Source organism: Haliotis asinina, unplaced genomic scaffold (genome assembly GCF_037392515.1).
Source record: "Haliotis asinina isolate JCU_RB_2024 unplaced genomic scaffold, JCU_Hal_asi_v2 scaffold_158, whole genome shotgun sequence".
Classification (NCBI taxonomy): domain Eukaryota; kingdom Metazoa; phylum Mollusca; class Gastropoda; order Lepetellida; family Haliotidae; genus Haliotis; species Haliotis asinina.
In genome coordinates, this window is record NW_027134022.1 from 12,501 (window position 1) to 17,761 (window position 5,261).

The following is a 5,261-nucleotide window of genomic DNA, read 5'->3' on the forward strand; positions in this document are numbered from 1 at the left end:
AGAAGTAAGACAGAGTCCCTTGACCAAAAGGCAAAGACAAGTCGAACTTTATTTCCAAATGGTTCTGGAAACCATTGTCTTTCATTCCAACGCAAGAAAACACTCCGTCCGCCGTCACCAAAATACACGTCCACCATTCCGGCAGGTTTAAATTGACTTACAAGTGGCTAGGGAAACCACTGTCTTTAATTCAAAACGTACACGTCCGCCATTCCGGCAGGCTTAATTTTACTTACAGGTGGCTAGGAAAACATTGTCTTTAATTCCAACGCCAGAAAACACTCCGTCCGCCGTCACAAAAATACACGTCCGCCATTCCGGCAGGCTTCATTTCACTTACAGGTGGCTAGGAAAACACTGTCTTTCATTCCTACACAAGAAAACGCTCCGTCCGCCATTCCGGCAGGTTTAATTTTACTTACAAGTGGCTAGGGAAACCACTGTCTTTAATTCAAAACGTACACGTCCGCCATTCCGGCAGGCTTAATTTTACTTACAGGTGGCTATGAAAACATTGTCTTCAATTCCTACACAAGAAAACGCTCCGTCCGCCATGAAAGACCTTGCAAGACCTTGTAAGACCTACAGGGCACAGTCAGGCTTATTCGTATTTACAACTGCCTACCCCCACACCATTGTCTTTCATTCCAACACTAAGTGAATTCCCCCCTTACAAAAACACATGTCCTCGATTCCCCTACAAAGTAAGTAGTGAGACACCACGGTCCCTTGACCAAGAGATACGGGCAGGTTCAAGTTGACTTATGTCTGGCTAGGAAAACCATCGTCTTTCATTCCAACGCAAGAAAACGCTCCGTCCGCCGTCACAAAAATACACGTCCGCCATTCCGGCAGGCTTCATTTCACTTACAGGTGGCTAGGAAAACATTGTCTTTACTTCCTACACAAGAAAACGCTCCGTCCGCCGTGACAAAAATACACGTCCGCCATTCCGGCAGGCTTCATTTCACTTACAGGTGGCTAGGGAAACCACTGTCTTTAATTCAAACACAACACCCAATGCCGCAAGTGCGTCCGTGGCCCGGCACATACGTACACGTCCGCCATTCCGGCAGGCTTCATTTCACTTACAGGTGGCAAGGAAAACATTGTCTTTCATTCCTACACAAGAAAACGCTCCGTCCGCCATCGTTAAAAAATACATGTCCGCGATGTAAGACCTCGTCAGACCTCGTAAGACCTACAGGGCACAGTCAGGCGCATTCGCATTTACAATTGCCGACCCAGAACCATTGTCTTTCATTCCAACACTCCGCGAATTCCCCGCCACAACAACCCATGTCCGCGATTCCCCTACAAAGTCAAACGCCCACGTCACCACCACGCACCAAAATCATCACAGACAAACAACGCCAACGCAGACCAAACGTCGACGCCGCTCAGGGCAACCCACCAACGACGCAAGTGCGGCAGCGCGAACGGTAAGCTGGCGGGGCACCGCCGACAACATCATCGCACGGACGGCGCACCGTGCCAAGCCTCCCGTCGCACCCCGCAAGTCCAAACTCAAATCGAAGCCGAAAAGGGTTGCTTGCGGCAACGGGGCGACACACAAAGCCAACACGGGAGCACGTCCCACAACGCGCCCCACAGGTCACTCCCACAAAACACAATCTAAAAAGGCGCACCCCCAAAGGACTGCAAAACAGGGGACGGCGGCACGCCCGTCACGCCATACCTCCAAAAAACATGCATCCCACAACGCGTCCCACAGGTCACTCTCAAAAACACAATCCGAAAAAGCGCACCTCAACGGACTGAAAAACGGGACGGCGGCACGCCCGTCACGCCATACCTCCAAAAAACATGCATCCCACAACGCGTCCCACAGGTCACTCTCAAAAACACAATCTGAAAAAGCGCACCTCAACGGACTGAAAAACGGGACGGCGGCACGCCCGTCACGCCATACCTCCAAAAAACATGCATCCCACAACGCGTCCCACAGGTCACTCTCAAAAACACAATCTGAAAAAGTCCACCTCAAAGGACTGAAAAACGGGACGGCGGCACGCCCGTCATGCCATACCTCCAAAAACAGGCATCCCACAACGCGCCCCACTGGTCACTCTCAAAAACACAATCCAAAAAAGCGCACCTCAACGGACTGAAAAACGGGACGGCGGCACGCCCGTCATGCCATACCTCCAAAAACAGGCATCCCACAACGCGCCCCACTGGTCACTCTCAAAAACACAATCCAAAAAAGCGCACCTCAACGGACTGAAAAACGGGACGGCGGCACGCCCGTCACGCCATACCTCCAAAAACATGCATCCCACAACGCGCCCCACAGGTCACTCTCAAAAACACAATCTGAAAAAGCGCACCTCAACGGACTGAAAAACGGGACGGCGGCACGCATGCCACACCATACCTCCAAAAACAGGCACCCCACAACGCGTCCCACAGGTCACTCTCAAAAACACAATCCAAAAAAGCGCACCTCAACGGACTGAAAAACGGGACGGCGGCACGCCCGTCACGCCATACCTCCAAAAACAGGCATCCCACAACGCGCCCCACGGGTCACTCTCAAAAACACAATCTGAAAAAGCCCACCTCAACGGACTGAAAAACGGGACGGCGGCACGCATGCCACACCATACCTCCAAAAACATGCACCCCACAACGCGCCCCACGGGTCACTCTCAAAAACACAATCTAAAAAAGCGCACCCCAACGGACTGAAAAACGGGACGGCGGCACGCCCGTCACGCAACACCTCCAAAAACAGGCATCCCACAACGCGCCCCACAAGTCACTCTCAAAAACACAACCTAAAAAAGCGCGCCCCAACGGGCCGGCTCGATTTTTCGTCTTTACCCTAACTTTTGCCCTAACACTATCCGTTAGCTCGATTTGTGGTGCTAACCCTAACCCTTGCCCTAACCGTATCCGTTCACTTCATCTACGGTGCTAACCCTAACTTCTGCCCTAACCCTATCCGTTAGCTCGATTTGTGGTGCTAACCCTAACTTCTGCCCTAACCCTATCCGTTAGCTCGATTTGTAGTGCTAACCCTAAGTCCAGCCCTAACCGTATCCGTTCACTTCATCTACGGTGCTAACCCTAACTTCTGCCCTAACACTATCCGTTAGTTCGATTTGTGGTGCTAACCCTAAGTCCAGCCCTAACCGTATCCGTTCACTTCATCTATGGTGCTAACCCTAAGTCCTGCCCTAACCGTATCCGTTAAGTCCATTTGCGGTGCTAACCCTAAGTCCTGCCCTAACCGTATCCGTTAACTCGATTTCTGGTGCTAACCCTAACCCTTGCCCTAACCGTATCCGTTCACTTCATTTCTGGTGCTAACCCTAACTTCTGCCCTAACCGTATCCGTTAACTCGATTTCTGGTGCTAACCCTAACCCTTGCCCTAACCGTATCCGTTCACTTCATTTCTGGTGCTAACCCTAACTTCTGCCCTAACCGTATCCGTTCACTTCATATCTGGTGCTAACCCTAGGTCTTGCCCTAACCGTGTCCGTTCAATTCATCTATGGTGCTAACCCTAAGTCCTGCCCTAACCGTATCCGTTAAGTCCATTTGCGGTGCTAACCCTAACCCTTGCCCTAACCGCATCCGTTCACTTCATTTCTGGTGCTAACCCTAACTTCTGCCCTAACCGTATCCGTTCACTTCATATCTGGTGCTAACCCTAGGTCTTGCCCTAACCGTATCCGTTCAATTCATCTATGGTGCTAACCCTAAGTCCAGCCCTAACCGTATCCGTTAAGTCCATTTGCGGTGCTAACCCTAACTCTTGCCCTAACCGTATCCGTTCACTTCATCTACGGTGCTAACCCTAACTTCTGCCCTAACCGTATCCGTTAGCTCGATTTGTGGTGCTAACCCTAAGTCCAGCCCTAACCGTATCCGTTAAGTCCATTTGCGGTGCTAACCCTAGGTCTTGCCCTAACCGTATCCGTTCACTTCATCTACGGTGCTAACCCTAACTTCTGCCCTAACCGTATCCGTTAGCTCGATTTGTGGTGCTAACCCTAAGTCCAGCCCTAACCGTATCCGTTAAGTCCATTTGCGGTGCTAACCCTAGCTCTTGCCCTAACCGTATCCGTTCACTTCATCTACGGTGCTAACCCTAACTTCTGCCCTAACCGTATCCGTTAGCTCGATTTGTGGTGCTAACCCTAAGTCCAGCCCTAACCGTATCCGTTAAGTCCATTTGCGGTGCTAACCCTAAGTCCTGCCCTAACCGCATCCGTTCACTTCATTTCTGGTGCTAACCCTAACCCTTGCCCTAACCGCATCCGTTCACTTCATCTATGGTGCTAACCCTAAGTCCAGCCCTAACCGTATCCGTTAAGTCCATTTGCGGCGCTAACCCTAAGTCCTGCCCTAACCGTATCCGTTCACTTCATTTCTGGTGCTAACCCTAGATCTTGCCCTAACCGTATCCGTTCACTTCATCTATGGTGCTAACCCTAAGTCCTGCCCTAACCGTATCCGTTAAGTCCATTTGCGTTGCTAACCCTAAGTCTTGCCCTAACCGTATCCGTTAAGTCGATTGGTGGTGCTAACCCTAACTCTTGCCCTAACCGTATCCGTTCACTCCATTTGTGGTGCTAACCCTAGGTCTTGCCCTAACCGTATCCGTTCACTTCATCTACGGTGCTAACCCTAACCCTTGCCCTAACCGTATCCGTTAAGTCGATTGGTGGTGCTAACCCTAACCCTAACCGTATCCGTTAGCTCGATTTCTAGTGCTAACCCTAACTTCTGCCCTAACAATATCCGTTCACTTCATTTCTGGTGCTAACCCTAACCCTTGCCCTAACCGCATCCGTTCACTTCAATTCTGGTGCTAACCCTAACTTCTGCCCTAACCGTATCCGTTCACTTCATATCTGGTGCTAACCCTAGGTCTTGCCCTAACCGTATCCGTTCAATTCATCTATGGTGCTAACCCTAAGTCCAGCCCTAACCGTATCCGTTAAGTCCATTTGCGGTGCTAACCCTAACTCTAGCCCTAACCGCATCCGTTCACTTCATTTCTGGTGCTAACCCTAACTTCTGCCCTAACCGTATCCGTTAACTCGATTTGCGGTGCTTACCTTAACCCTAACCGTATCCGTTCACTCCATTTGCGGTGCTAACCCTAACCCTAACCCTAACCCTTACCGTATCCTTTAACTTCATCTGTGGTGCTAACCCTAGCTTTTGCCCTAACCGTATCCGTTCACTCGATGTGCGTTCTTAACCCTAGCTCTTGCCCTAATC